Below are 15,617 nucleotides of genomic sequence, written 5' to 3'. Positions count from 1 at the left end.
TCTACACTCTGTGGGTACCGGTATGTGGCTCAGGCAATTTGGCCAAAGCTTTCTGAGCGTTGGTTTCCTCACCTCTAATGTGGAGGTACTTCTATCTCTCTCAAGCTACAATTATTATAAATATTAGGTAAAATCCTATATGTAAAGTGTTACCAGAACACCTCTTCTTTTGGTGGCCCTGCGCCTGTAATTCGGCTCTCAGAATCTTAGCTCTCTTTGGCTCCACGATGCCTATGTTTGACAAAGACATGTAAGTCAGGAGGAACCAAGCAACCCACCAGCCATTCAGTCAAAACCTCAAACAAATATTCCCCTACCCCCTTGGCGGCATTTGACAACTCTCTCCCAATCAGCCCCTCCCATCACTGTAGTTAAGCCACATCCTCAGTCTGGCAGTGGACGGGGAAGGCCAGCCGGCCCGTGGAACTTTGCCCTCCAGGCAGAGATGTTTGTTCTCAGGAGATCTCATTTTATCTTCTTCTTAGGACCTCTTGGCCTGTGAACACACAGCACCACCCCATGAGAAAGTTCTCGATAGATGATGATTATCCTGAGATCTTGGCTCCAATGTCCTTGTCCGGTTTCAGTAGGTCATAAAAATACCATATATATCGTACATATCAACTAGGGGAGAAGTCAAGGGGGAAATGTAAAACAAAGAGGAGGAGAGGTTCATGGTCAAAATGCAGGGGGAGAGAAGGCTGCACCAGATCTAATGCAGAAGGAAAAGGGGAAGAAATAGTTGCCAGAGCGGAGTTAACACCAGAGCCTGCCACACAAGCAGGGAGCTCGGGAAGACTGTCTCAGTTCTGAGGGGATGCGTCTGCACCCCATTATCAACACCTAGGAGAGCTGGGGCAGAGAAGGCTGTAGACGACTGGAGGCGTTTAGTGGTACAGCAGCAGTAATTTGGTGGTGCTGTCATCACTCCATCTTTATGTAGGATGAAAGTCCATGAGGATTTTTCTCCTGTGGGGGCTGGTTAGGAAGAGCACATGGGCCTCAGGGACCAGTGACAGTGGGGAGAACAGCCTGGCTAAAGCAGACGGGAATGCTGGAAGGTTTAGATGCAGAGATCGGAGGATTTTGAACACCAGACTGAGCCTTCATCTGTAGTCCCTGGGTGCCACTGGGCGTTGTTGAGAGAGCCAACATGGTGATTAAAAACGGGGTGAAGGGAGCCGTGGGATGACAGGTGAGTGTGAATGTTTCAACAAGGAAGGGAAAGAAGGGAAAGGGAGACGAATAGGAATAAAAAGGAAGGGATGGGTCTTGACGATATTTTTTTGTTTTGTTCAAATGAGTTTTATTATTTTATCGACTTAAGTTTTTTTATATGATTTATTGTCGTGAAATTCACATAAAACGAATGTCTTGGAGTTCCATCTTAGAGTGAACAATTCAGGAGCCCTTTAAATATTCATAATGTTGTAGAACCACCACTTTTATCAAGTTCCAAACTTTTCCATTACTCCCAAGTAAGACCCTGTATCCATTAAGCAATTTCTCCCCATTTCCTCCTCCCTCCAGTCCCTGCTAACCAGCTATCTTCTGTCTTTATGGATTTATCTCTCTGGGATATTGCAGAGAAATGGAATCCTACAATATGTGATCTTTGATATCTGGCATCTTTCAATCAGCGTGTTTTCGAGTTTCCTCTACACTGGAACAGACATCAGTCCCTCATTCCTTTTAATGGCTGAATAATATTCCATTGTGTGCATAGACCAAATTTGTTTATACATTCATCATTAATGGACATTTGGGCTGTTCTGCAATTTGCCAAATAGTCAGTAGGAACATAGCGTACCATCCTGATGACATTTTGAAGATGACTTTGATGCTGTGTCTTTATGTGTACTTTGCTTGGATGCGGGGACAAGTCAGCCTGTGACATGTATTTCAGAGGTTAGGCGTGCAGTTTCAGTCACTGATGAGCCAGGACACAGGCGTTGGTAGGCAGAGGAAGCTAAACGGTGGAAGTCCCCCATCCTGGGGACACAGCTCCAAGTCAGCTCAAGAGGCCTGGGAGAGACTGTGTGGTCCGGTGGAGAGCACTCCAGGCTGGGGTCAGAAGGCAGGGAGGTGTTTAAGTGATGGCCCTGCTATTCCCAGGCTGGGTAGTAAGTAGCTGGGTAGGTCTCTGAAGCTCAACCACCTCCTTTCTCAGGATGTGCTGTGGCCCCTGCAGACCGTCCCACAGTGCCGTGAAAGGCTGCAGGACCTGTATTCCCTGGGAGTGTCTCAAGCAGCGACGGATCACACATTTGTGCCATAACTGTTATTTCCCTGTTAGAAGACGCACAAGCTGACACTCCTGAGCCACCCTCCGTACACTTGTGTGTTAGTCACAGGGCGTTACTGGCAAGTATTAGAAAGTGAAAATCTTCAGAAGGCTCCTGGGGAGCTCACAGAAATTCGAGAAATGAATATTTGGCCTCAAAAGGGCTGGGGGGCCAGGGATCGGGGCTGACTGCTGGGGCAAAGAAACAACGGTCATTTTTCTTCTTTGCCTGGCTCCACTCAAGGTTCCTGGTCCCAGGAGAGGGGCCGGATGATGGGCCACCAGATTAGAGGAGGGCAGCTCCATCAGGCCTACACCCTGGGGGGCAGGAGGAGGTGGTTCTCCAATGCCAACAAGGGAGCTGTTAAGGAGGAGGAAGTGGGTGCTGGGAGGCCCCCAAACCTCAAATGTCCACCAGAGACCAACTCTTTGCACGGTCTGTACAGAAGCAAGCACAGCAGGGGCTCTGGCGTCACAGGCTCCGGGTCTGTCCTAGAAGCAGAGCAGAAGTCTGGGTGACCAGGGATTTGGGGAGAAGGTTGGGGCCTGGCACCTGCATAGCTCCAGGGAGGTGCCGCCCTTCTGTGCCATGTTCCTTGTATGAGGTCTGACAGCTCCGCCTGAGAGGTCTGGACCAACTAAAAATACCCTGGCTCCAGGGAATCAGCAGAAAGAGGTCTTCCAAAGCCAGCCAAGGTCCTCAATGTATGTAGGAAACTATTAATCACACCCTGCGATTCTTCTTGGTATGAGTTGTCTTTACACTTTAAAAATAAATAAATGTGAACTGAGGCCCTTTAATCATCCATGTCGGAAGCGGTTGGTAAGCTCCGCGGTCCATGCCCCCCAGGGTAGGGTGCCCTGCTTCCTGGGAAAACAGGAATTTCTCATCAGATCAACAGGAAATTCTATTCTTATTGATGTTAGAATTAAAAATACCACAGGGAGAGAGGGACACTCTCCTACCCACGTGGGGCACTAGATATACCCCCTCCCCCCACAACCAAGGCGCTCCCCTCCAAAACTGTTGCTCCTGGCACTCAGTCCTGGGTTTGCGCCCTCTGAGACTGGCCCTGACAGCCTGGTGAGACAAGGAGCTGTGACCTCCTGACCAGGTTTTTTCTCCGATCCCAGGCAGCGGTGTTGTGGCCGTGAGGTCACCCATGACCGTGCAGGTCACGGTCAGGCTCCAGGAGCTCCCACAGAGACACTCAGGCTCCAGCTGGCTACACTCCAAAGCCGCCTCAGAGGTCCTGGCCAAGAGTGGCCCTTCAGTCAGAGGACCCGTTTCCCCCCAGCAGTTAGGAGAATGGCATTGATGGGCTGTGAGAAACCAGCCTCGAGAAGATCAGGGAAGGAAAGCCAACATTTCTTGAGGCCTGACTGTATGCCAGGGACGTACTGGTGGGTGCTGGCAGGGCTGGGCCTTTCAATCTGTCCAGCAGCCATCCAGAGAAAGTAGCGTCAGCATCTTCCCCACTTTACAGAGGAAAGAGCAGACACTCACAGAGGTTCTCGGGGATTGGAACCTGGCTCGACGTGATTCCAGAAGATGCCCTTTTCTCTTTACCCCCAATACTTTGTTCAACACCTTGCTGCAGGTCCGAAGCAAAGTCCGTGGACCCAGTGGCCACTTGTGTGGGCGCTGCCTGCTGGCTGGCTTGCAGCCCTTGCAGGACTCCTTTCTTCTGGAAGGAGCGTCGGTCTGTTTTGCAGGGTGGATGCCTTTGCTGGGCTTTTGCTGTAGCCCAAGGAACTACCTCATGCCAGGGGTGGTGAGAAACTCCGTCAACGGCGGCTTGCTCCAACTTGAAAGTCATGGGACTCCTTCTTGTAACCCTGCTAATGTACCCTTAGCCTTTGGTCTGGGATTTGTAGAAACCAACATCTTATTTGCTTGCTGAGTGGCATTTTTGGTTTGTTCTGGTTTGGTTTATTTTTTAGCGGCAGAAAGAATGCTGCGGAACACCTAGGCTTTAGCTCTGCCCCTGAAGCTGGGATCTTGATGGAATTCACTTCTCTTCTTGGGGCCTGAGTCTCCTCATCTGTGGTAATAAGAGGCTTGACTAGGACCCGTGTTCTCAATCCAGAGGCCACGAGTCACACGGGAGCACCCTAAACGTGACTCGTCTAAACTGCGACGTGCTGCAAATGCGAAATACACCCTGGATTTCGAAGATAACCCCCGGAAAGAATGTCAGCTTTTTATGAATCATAATTATATTGATTACATGTGGAAATGATAATAGTTCAGGTATAATGGGTTAAATAAAATAGATTGTTAAAATTAATTTCACTGCCTGTTTCTTTGTACTAATATGGCTATTAGAACATTAGAAATATACATGTGATCGGGACTATGTTTCTCACAGACAGGTTGAACTAGACCTTCTGGGTTCCTTTCCAGTTGCGGTCTGCTCAGGTAACTTGTCCAGGGCTAGGTGACTGGGGAGCTTAACAGAGGCTGTTGAGGCTGCAGGGACCCCTTCCTTTGCTGCTCCTCTGTCATTGCTCTGATGTCCTCCATGGTGCTGGCCCGTGGTGGTGTCCTTGCGAACCGGTGTCTGTGGCAAAATGTTTGCCCCGACAGGCCCTGCACCAGCTCATGGCCTGTGCTCTCTGCCCCCCAGTAAGAAGAAGAGGTCACGTGTACTCTGAGATCCTTCCTGCTCCGGGTTAACCACCCCCTCAGCCAGGCAGGTGGCTAATAGCTAAGGGGCAGCCTCAATTTTTGCTACGATGTCCGGGAGTAAGAGATAGTCTGCCACATTTTAGAACCTTGATAGCTGTCTTAACTTCTAAAGAATTGGTTTTTGGGGCACCTGGCTCAGTCAGTTATGTGTCTGCCTTCGGCTCAGGTCATGATCCCGAGGTCCTGGGATGGAGCCCCACGTCGGGCTCCCTGCTCAGTGGGGAGCCTCCTCCTCCCCCACTGGCCTCTGACCCTGCCCCCGCAACTCATCCTCTCTCTCTGTCAAGTAAATAAATACAGTCTTAAAAAAATAAAAATAATTGGTTCTTTTCACAGAGGCAGCCTAAAGAAAGATCAAAAGACAAAGAAAAAGGAATTGAGAGCTAGTCCTAGACAGAAACCCAATGACCAGGTGAAAAGGCTGAAAGCTCTTAGGATACTCAAGAATAGGAGTGTGAGGAGAAAACGAAAGCAGCGCACCCAGGACAAAGCAAGCCCACGCCTCTCATTGTAGACTGCACCTGTTGCCAAGAGCCCGTACTTCTGTGGCATCAGCTAGGGTCTGTGAGTGTTAATTCAATGAGGGGGCAACTAAAGGCAGGGTCTGGTAGATGAGACTCAAGCATACCCTCCTCCCTGTGGGCAACCGTATGAGGACCCAGGAGATGCGAAGGGAGATGCGAGAGTGGGTCAGCGCACCTGACCGGCCTTTGCCCCACCTGAAGAATGCAGTGTTGGTCGTTCCCTCGGGAAAGCTAGGATATGCCGGAGACCACTAGGGATCATCAGCACATCATAAGTGCCTCCTCTGTAGGAGGCATCATAACGAACCCTGTGGGGGCAGGTCATGCATACAGACAGGCACGGAGCAAGACAGCCTTAGCGGGATTTTTGTCCCATACTATCATTCTAGAAGAGGAGAAACGGAGGCCTTTGGCCAGGAGTGACTTACCTAGGATCGCGTAGCTAAGTCGGGGGGTGGGGTGGAGGCAGGGGCTGGGATCCCAGACCGCTGTTTTAGGTTCTTGTCTCAAGGAGCCTACAGGATGGTGTCCTGAGAGAAGTATTGGACCGGATGTGAGGGGGACTTGGTGCTAGATCTGAGCCACTACTAATGATGTGACCTTGGGCAGGTCATTTTACTTCCTTCAACCCTTCATTTCCTTACCTGTGAAGCAGAGGATGGAACCAGATGGCCTGTTAGGTCTCATGTTATAACGATCAGGACAAACTAGATTGATAACGAACAACCTCCAAATGTCAGTGGCTTAGGAAGAAGGTTTATTTCTCGCTCACATTATATGATCGTGGCAGGTCAGCAGGGACACAGACTGATGGAGGCTCCACCTTGACACATGTTTCATGGGGAAAAAAATGTGGCAAGTACACACTGGCTTTTAAAGCTGCTCGCCAAAATTGGCACATATCACTTTCACTTATATTTTGTCCTCCAGAGCCAGTCTCAGGGTCATCCACCATATGCCAGGAGAGGAGACTGGAAATATTGAAAAGCAGTCCTGCCACCCTTAAGGGTCCTTACTTTGTGACAAAACAGTAGAGCTGTGTGGGACAGGTGGAATGGGAGCACCTCCCCCTGTGGACTTGATGGGAAGGCTTCCTGGAAGAGGCTGTACTCTGGGAGGCAGAGTGTGGAGAGCTTCAAATCTAGAGTGTGTGGCAAAGGGCACAAAGAATGCTAACTTAATGGGGATCTGCCTGGTTTGGCTGAAGGGTGGGTACACCAGGCGGGAATAACCAGAGAGAAATTCGAGACCAGATCACTCAGGGCTTGGAGTGCCAGGAGGAGGGGTGTGTGCCTTATCTGCTAAGGCTCTGAAAGTTCTGAGCAGGTCTGTGAACTTATGAAGCAGTGTGGGGATGGCAGTAGCAGCCCCAGGCAGTGGGGGTAAGGATGGCATCAGGGTTGGGGAGACCAGGTAGGAGGCCACTGATATTCTTGGGGCTGGAGGTGATAAGGGGGTGACAGTTGATGGTGTAAAGGGAGGAATAAAAATATGCAGGAGGTTTTGAATTCATACGACTGGAAGGAAGGTGGCATCTGCAGAAAGAAGGAAGTCAGGATGGGGAGCTGGTCTGGAGTGAGGGAGGTGGGGAGCTGTGCTGAGTTCTAGAGATAAACCAGGAGGTCTCTCTTCTCTTCTCCAGGGAAGGCAGAAGGCAAGGGAGCATGCGGAGAGCCCTCGACGGTTGTCAGGTGTGTCAGTGGGCTGGAGCCAACCTCCTGGGGGTGAAATTTCAAGCCAGTATTCCCAGGACCCCCAGAGAGGATCCTCTAGCCCTCCAGCCTGTGTCGTCTGATCATGTGCAGATGCCCCAAAGGGCACCCGGGGCTTTCCTGAGAGGGGACAGGGGTAACCTGAGGGCTTTCAGGGGTCCCTCCTGAACTCTAAAGTGAGAATCGGGCCAAGGGCACGGACGGTACTCCTGCCTGGTCTGGAGTCCTGGTCAAAGGCATGGGCAAAGTCCAGGGCCAAGCCCAGGGGAGGTCCATGTGTCAGAGGTCCGGCTCATTCCTGACTCATCATTCTGTGCCTTTTGTCCAGATCTCAACTTGCTGCTTTTAAAGCAATTGTCCTGAGTTAATCTAGAAAAGATATTGACACACCCTCTAAACCCCTGCTGTTCATGATCATCCAAGACTCTGAGTATGATTATTTAAAGTAATAATGAAAAGCAAAACAGGAAATTCTTATCCGTTTTGGCAGGAAATTCTTTAGCTGCGTGGAAGGTGCTGTGCTGGGGGTTTGTGCCCTCCAGGAACTGTTTGGAAATGATTTATGGTTCAAGATGGCGCCAGTCCTTCCTCAGCCCACCGCAGTAGACAAGGGAGGGGTAAGCTGGACCCTGGGAAGCAGGGCCTGTATTATCTCGGAATGTGCATTTCTGTTGATAACATGTTCATTGTCTCCACTAATAAGTTATGGTCCTGTTTTCATCTTGCCCCCGGAATGGGAAGTACCAAATTTAGGCAAAATAAAGATGTTCCATTTCAAATTTGAAAAGTTTAATTCCTTAGTGTGTATTATTTTATGAGGAATCTGAGATAATATGACTTAGGGGGGAAGGTTTACATTTATTGGGGACATATGAGTTCCACATTTTGTGACACACCCTTTGTCAGGTTATCTTCTCTAACTATGGGGATTATTTTCCCCATCTCACAGATGTGAAAACTGAGGTTCACTGAGATGAAGTAATCTGGTCTAAGTCACTTAAGTAGGAAAGCTTGGAATGAGAAGAATAATGTTTTCAGTAGACTCTGAATTACCTGAAGGCCCAGGCCAGGTCGGCTGTGCTGAACACTGTGTCCACAGCACCTGGCACCGTGCCTGGAATATAGTAGCTTCCAGTCCCCAAAATGGTTCTTGAATGGAAGAATTAAGGTGTGAGGGGAATGGGGAGACTGATTATCTTAGTTTTGCTGTGACATCCTATGTCTAGGCTCCCTCATTCTGTTCCCATAAAATCTTTTGATTATGTCTATGGCACCAAAGAAAACACATCTCATTAAAATTTTGAAGGCTTGTTGGTGTTTACCAAGGGCTAGCTAGTGTTATGGCCTGACCTGAGCCCCTTCCAAAATTCATATGTTGAAGTAACCTCAGAATATGACTGTATTGGGAGATATGGTTTCAAGGAGGTAATTAAGCTTAGATGAGATCATTAGTGTGAGTCCTAATTCAGTGTGACTGGTGTCCTTATAAAAAGAAGCAATCAGGACGCAGAGACACACAGAGGAAAGATCATATAGAGATGTATGGAGAAGATAAGCCAAGGAGAAAGATCTCAGAAGAAACTGTGCCCCCTTGATCTTGGGCTTGTAGCCTCTAGGACTCTGAGGATAGAAATTTCTGTTGTTTAGGCCACCCAGTCTGTGAGCAGTCCATTATGGCAGCCCCAGCAAATGAATCCAGCTGGTGTCTCTCAAAGACCCTCAGCTCTCCCATCCCCGCCCCCCCCCCCCATTGTCTAGACAATGCATTGCTTAAGGTCAGAAGATCTACTTGCCAGTAGCTGGGCTGTCATGAACTGGCAGGTTCCACTCTCTCAGCCGATTTCTTCATCCATGTTTGTTTGGCTGGCAAAGGTTTTGTTTTTAACTGATTTTTTAAATGTCTCCCTTTTAAAGGACACACATTCTCCAGCTCTCCACTAGCCGGTACACCTATGGTCTTATTCCTGTCTGCTTTACCCATCTACATTCAAGTCTGCACCACTTCTGGCTCTAACAGCCTCTGTTGTGGGATTCTAGGATGCTTTAGCACACAGCTTACCCTGTGCTTGGCCTCATGCCCGGGAGGCTTCTCACGGCCAGGGCGGGGCCCAGTCCCACGAGGCCTCCTCTGTGGCCAGGGCTTGGCACCGGTCATCCTCCCACCTTGTCAGTTTTCACACCTCTGAGTTAATTTAAATTTCCACCTTCATGTATTTGGGACTACTCACCGTTGTTTTTATACCTACGCTGGCACTGACTGGTATTTAGGTTCTCTGCAGGTCTGACTGACCTCAGCAATTCCATATTGATCCATTCATTTATTCATCCATTCAGTAAATGTTTATTGCTGGTTTTCCAGTATGTCTATTTAACTTGAGTATTACCTTCTGTGCTGTTAGCTTATTTATGGCACGTCTAAGAATTTACAGTTCTTTATAGTGTGTATAAGAATTTTATCCCTCTAATTCAATTAGGCTGACCCTGGGAGGTGGGCATTATATACCCATTTTACAGATGTGGGAATGGAGGCTTAGAGATCTTGAACTACTTAACCAAAGTCTGATGTGGCTAATACCCAGAGCCACAGCTATCCCCTGATCTTCTGGTCCATCTTTTCAAGACTCCTGTTTGCTTCTAACTCCTGCCAGATATAAAGGGGAGAGCTTTTTCAGCTTTGGAGAAGTTCCTAAATCCTAAGAGAATATGCCCTAGAAAGGAATTGTGTGCCTAAACCCTGCTCCTGTGAAGCCACTATTGAAACAAGTGGGCCCAGGATTGGGGAGGCTGGGGCATGAGACAGTGTCAGAGGGGGATTTGAGGATGTGGGCCAGGTGGGAGGGGGAAGAAAGGGGACATTCTAGCAAGCCCACACACCTGCTGCAGGCCTGAGTGCTTCTCACCCATGCAGCATTTGGGAGAGGCCTGGCCAGGGGCCTCAGCTCCCGGGAGCTGGATCTGTCAGGAGCTGAGGACTTAACAGTGAAAGCTTGACTTGGAGATGGAGAGCAGAGAGCTGGAAGGTCAGTGACCAGAAAGCTCTAGATAGCAGAGGGAGCTAAGCAAGAGCATGAAATGAGGACTAGCATGGAGACCGAGACTTTAACTCTGCACCAAACTCACTGAGCAGCTGAGAATGTGTTTCTATAATCTGCAAACCCAGGTATTCTTTGCGTACCAAGATACTTCTCGGTAGCATAAAAATTGGTATATAGAGAGAATTCATTCTCCTTTTCCAGTTAGCCTTTCTACCTCTTTCAGGATCTCTCTCTATCCCCACATTGTCTATTTGCATGTTGTAGGATGGCCGACCTGTTCGGGTTTGCCTGGGATCTTACCGGTTTTAGCACTGAAAGTCCCAAATCCCAGGAAACCCCTCAGTTCTGGACAAACCGGGATGGTAGGTCACCCTAAAGATCTTTCCCTCCACTGACTCCTTCCTAACCTGTGGACAGGCCCATGACTCCTCTTCATTAAACAATTCTGCTTCCCCTTAAGCTCCTAGTCCACTCTCTTTCATCTATGGATTGCTAGACTTCTTCTACTTGGGGTCCATCTTGCTATGTCTCCTCACCTTCCAGACAACTCCTAAACCTTCCCTATCAAACTTTACCAGCCCTCATTCTTGATAACCACTGGGTTCTGGGATCCCATGTTCTCCCTCTAGCTGTGAAGCAGCTAGCTGCCTCTCTGTCTCAGGTCTAGGGCATGAGTGCTACCTCTGCTCTATCTCTCTGCCCATTTGCAACAGCCCTCAAGGCTCAGGTCTTGGACTGTGTCCTTACTGATTTGCACAGATGCCTACAAGAGTCAGGCAGGAAAGGCAGTCCATTAGACAGACTGAGTAAGGATGGGAAGAACCAGAAACTATGGGCTCCATTTAGAGAGGTTTTTATTTTGCAGGTTTTCATGACAGTTGGCTACCCTTGGTTTAAGTGCACAACTTTTGAATTTCAGCTGCTACATGAAGTAAGGAGGAGGCTTTATCATCCAATCTGGGACTGGAATATTCCCACCCAAAGGCATAGAAGGAGATCTGGATATATCTTTGGCAAGAATTCTGAGAGTGTTTGGAAATACCCTGTCCTTGACTTGGGAGAAGAATTCTCCTCCTTACAGTGGTGTGAGAAGTCTCTCTCTTCACCTGCCTTTGCACCTCCCCCCAACCCCGCTGGCCAGTAATCAAGTCCCTAATCACAAGGCTCTCACAGTGCAGTCAGGACCCTGATAGGGACAGGAGAGAACCAGCTAGTCAAATCCTGGGAGCTCTGTTCAATTCTCCTAGCTGATGAAGGCCTTTTCACTCGTCATGGGCTCATTCACTTTTCCACTGGAATTCAGGGGCAGAGCGTGGCCCTCTAGTGAGCGACGTTGGTCAGAAACTAATGAGCAGGTAGATCACAAGAAATCACAGACGAGAACAAGGTCAACAGCTTCAATGGTTAAGCTATTTTTAGTACCAGTGTTACAAGTCTAGGAAGGACTTTGAGGAATAATTTGCCTATTCTTCTTGTCTCTAGTGGAGCTGTATGTAAATAATCTCCGATTTTCTATATTCTAATTCTTATTTCCATGAAGAGTTTGTGCCCTTTGCTTCTTTAAAAAACAACCCCCCCAAAAACTCCTTCATTCCTCTACTAGGAATTTTTTGTGTGTTTTAAAAAAACTATACAGTTGGATATAAAAGAGGTGGAAGGTATATTTTTTATCCTTGAGAAGTCTCCAATTACAGATGAGAAGAGAAGGTATATATAAGATTAATAGCTCTTTTTTTTTAAAATTTTATTTATTTATTTGACAGACACAGCGAGAGCAGGAACACAAGCAGGGGGAGCGTGAGAGGGAGAAGCAGGCTTCCCGCTGAGCCGGGAGCCCGATGTGGGGCTCGATCCCAGGACCCTGGGATCATGACCTGAGCCGAAGGCAGACACTTAATGACTGAGCCTCCCAGGTGCCCAAGATTAACAGCTCTTGAAAAGACTTCTTGCTGCTCCTCCTGGCCCTGCCACGTCATGGATGTCAACCTTGGGCAAGTAACTCTGATGTCTCATCTGAGACTTACTCTTTAAGTATCTCTCCTGTCATAACAGAGATCACATTACAGGGTTGTTCTGGGGTCCAGATGAAATGCATGTAAGCAGCCCAGCCCGTATACAGTATGGATTAACAAATGTTAGTGATCATTAATAACTTGAATTCTTACAGAAGTTCTGGTGATAGAAGCATTGTTACCTTTATTTTACAGGTGAAGAACACTGATACTTAGTTGCTCACGGCAACTAGTTGCTCATGGTGGATTTGGGCTTCCAGCTTGGGCTTCTGACTTCCTAGAATCAGCATTTACACACTATTAAGGTGCAGAGTAATAGTGCCTCCCCCTCCCCGCCCCCCACATAACACGAAGAGCTTCTAGAGAGTAAAATAGAAGGCTTTAGTGCTCAAGGAGGTGAATTTCACAACTGGTCTGAAAGTGAGTGATGGTTATAGATGTTGAGGTTCCATAGGTTTCGGGGTGTCTGGTGGGCGTAGGGGAGTCTCCATGAAGAAAGGAAGCTGCCAACATTAGGCACATGCCTGCCTTCCAAGATTTGTCCTTGTCACCATTTGCCTGCCTCAATTGCAGAGGACAGAAGAGGCATGAGCTTTGAGTGTGGGAGAGCTGGAGATCTCTCCTCCAGTGGCCCAAACCTCAGGCTCCCAGGGCTGTCGTGTGACCCGCACAGCCATGCGGGCTGGATTCTTCTCTGACTGCAGCCCTCTGGGGACTGCATTCACTGGGCCTGGGCCAGTTTGTCCGGCACCGAACACCAGTGGATTGCCCCGCTTAGTCCAGGTGGTTTGGGAAGAATAACAGGAATAGGAAACCCAAGCCTATCTTCCGGTACCTTGTGGTCCACTTGGCAGGCAAAACAAAGACACTTGAAACCCTTAAGAAGCCGCTCAGTCTTTTGTGATGAGATGCTGACTTTGTGGGTGCTCTCAAGTTCAGGGAAAGGAGAGTTACCGTGGACTTGTGACCAGGGCTGGGAAGTGGGAAAAGTGGAGACAGCCAGAGTGGGCTCATCCCCTGGCCACTTTCTGTGGAGGCACGTTGGCAGCTAGTGTGAGGAGGACAGGGTCTAGCGCCACATTGAGGGGAGAGGGAGAGGGCAATTGTCCATTGCCGACAGGGTCCGGTTTTATTCTCATGCCAACCCTGTGACTGTGGGTTTAATTATCTGTGGTTTACAGATGTGGTTCAAAGACGGGTTCAATTATCTGTCCAGATGATATGCTACAGAGGCACTGCTGATGGGCTTGGTGGCCTTGAGAGGTGACTGTTTCATCACATGTAAACATTGTCCTGGATCTGCAGATTGCTCAGCTGGAGGCACTTTTCAGTGTTGTCTTTCCAAAGCTGGAATTACTTAATAGAAACAGGGCAGGAAGGTTCTGGTATGGCATTTTGCAAAGTTGTTCCCAAGGACTCTCCAAAATTGTTGTACCACTAGAGAAGCAGGATGAGAGGAATTAACAACACACACACACACAAATACACACAAATACACACACAACACAAATACACACACAAGGCAGACACACAGACACACAGACCCTCACACACCCACAAATACACACACACACACACACACACGCACACACGCACACGGATGCTGAAGCCCTGTAGACGCTGCAGTGCTCCCAATACATACTTTGCCAAAAATGTTGGATTAGGGCCAGAAACTACAATAACTGAAATAACTTTGGAAGGAACCCCTGGGGGCAGTGGGAAGAGCAGGGGAAGGGCATGAGAAGGGATTATCTGACCCTTCATGCTTGTTTAATGCTCACAGAGAAAGGGAACAGACTGAAATTCATCACCCCCCTTCCACCCCAAATCTGCTCTTTTTATTGAAAAAAAACCGACTGTGGTTTGAGACACATGAATGATACATTTGGTTTTCAAAGGAAATTTTATTTTTGTATTGGAAGAAATGTAGAGGTTTTTTTTTTTTTTAAAAACTTATCTAGAGAGTTGCATTTCCTGAGCTGTAAAGAAAAAAAAATTCCTTCCCTTCTTGAAACTTATCTCCTTTTCTTTCAACAATAAGTCATCTTGGGTTCTTTTTTTTTCCATGCCTAGATCAAATGAGACCAACGACGAAGGGAAGTGATGGGACAAGTTGATCTCAATGCTCAGCCACAGTGGAAGAACTGAAGTGGGGTGCCAAGAAGGGGATCTGGGCACAAGGAGACCCCTGTGTGCCCCAGATTAGCTGCCCTTGTAAAGATGAGGACATTGCACATAATTAAACGAGTATCTATTCACATCTTCTTTCTTTTCTAGACCCAAATTCCTCCAACTCAAAACTCAATCCCTCACAATACTTACCAGCCATGGATTTTATTTTGCTTAAGTGAGAAGGGGACGAAAGAGCCAGGGAACCCAGCCGGCTGAGCCCCAAGCTCATGCCCACAGCACCCCCATCATCGCTGTGTACAGATGCTGAGCTCCACATGCACAGGGAAGGCCTGATTTCTTTCTTCCTTTTTTAAACTTAATAAACTTTATTTTCAGAGCAGTTTTAGGTTCACAGAGAAACTGAGCAGAAAGTGAAGAGAGGGGCCCCCTGGGTGGCTCAGTCGATTAAGCATCTGCCTTCGGCTCAGGTCATGATCTCAGGGTCCTGGGATCGAGCCCCACGTCGGGCTCCCTGCTCGGCAGGAGCCTGCTTCTCCCTCTTCCACTCCCCCTGCTTGTGTTCTCTCTCTCTCTCTGTGTCAAATAAAAAAATAAATAAAATCTTGAAAAAGAAAAAGTGCAGAGAGTCCCATATTCCCTGTCCCCACACAGGCAGCCCACACAGCAGGGGTCCATTGTTATGCTGGAGGAGCCTAGAGAACACATCATTATCATGTGAAGCCCACAGTTTACAGTAGGGGCCCCTCTCAGTGTGATATACTCTATGGGTTTTGACAAATGTGTGTTGACCCTACTTTCTTTCCTGATGCAGTTCTGTGTGCATATTTATAAGGCAAAGTATAGTAACTAGAGAGTGATTCTGAGAAGATATTGGATCCTGAAGAAATGGGTCCTGACATGTGGGTGGCCAGGGACAGTTGTAAGGAGATAGAACTTGGTGGGTGTCTGGGACTGGGGGGACATGATGGTTTCCGAGGGGCCCACTCAGCTCCAAGACCCGCGCTTCTATAACTTGGCCGTCCACTCTGAGGAACACACCTGTGAAGCCGTAACCCGTGGGGGTGCGTCTTCCCCATTCTGCCCACTCCTGCCGATGGGGCTTTAACGTAAGGATCAGTCAGGATTCATGGTGTCCGGGCTTCTATTTGTTTGATAATGTCTCAAGAGGATTGTTTGTCTCCACACTTTTCAAAGATTGATGAAATGATTGAGGACATGGAATAAG

General features: G+C 48.3%; 1 long non-coding RNA gene across 2 annotated transcripts in view; it reads left to right on the top strand.

Annotated features, from left to right (window-relative positions):
- The window catches only part of LOC114202895 (uncharacterized), a 32,064-nt gene extending 17,183 nt beyond the window's left edge, over nucleotides 1–14,881 (top strand). For both annotated transcript variants that reach the window (XR_003607878.2, XR_015768920.1), the window contains 4 exons: nucleotides 7,143–7,191; nucleotides 7,703–7,829; nucleotides 12,011–12,238; nucleotides 14,333–14,881. This is a non-coding gene — a long non-coding RNA (uncharacterized LOC114202895). The remainder of the gene's footprint in view (nucleotides 1–7,142; nucleotides 7,192–7,702; nucleotides 7,830–12,010; nucleotides 12,239–14,332) is intronic.
- Nucleotides 14,882–15,617: the final 736 nt, after the last annotated feature.

The sequence above is a fragment of the Eumetopias jubatus genome, unplaced genomic scaffold, assembly GCF_037043125.1.
Source record: "Eumetopias jubatus isolate StellerSeaLion01/CBP00866 unplaced genomic scaffold, mEumJub1_p1.0 scaffold_9, whole genome shotgun sequence".
In the NCBI taxonomy this organism is placed as follows: domain Eukaryota; kingdom Metazoa; phylum Chordata; class Mammalia; order Carnivora; family Otariidae; genus Eumetopias; species Eumetopias jubatus.
The sequence above is the reverse complement of the archived record's forward strand: the minus strand, read 5'-3'. Positions and strand labels throughout refer to the sequence as shown.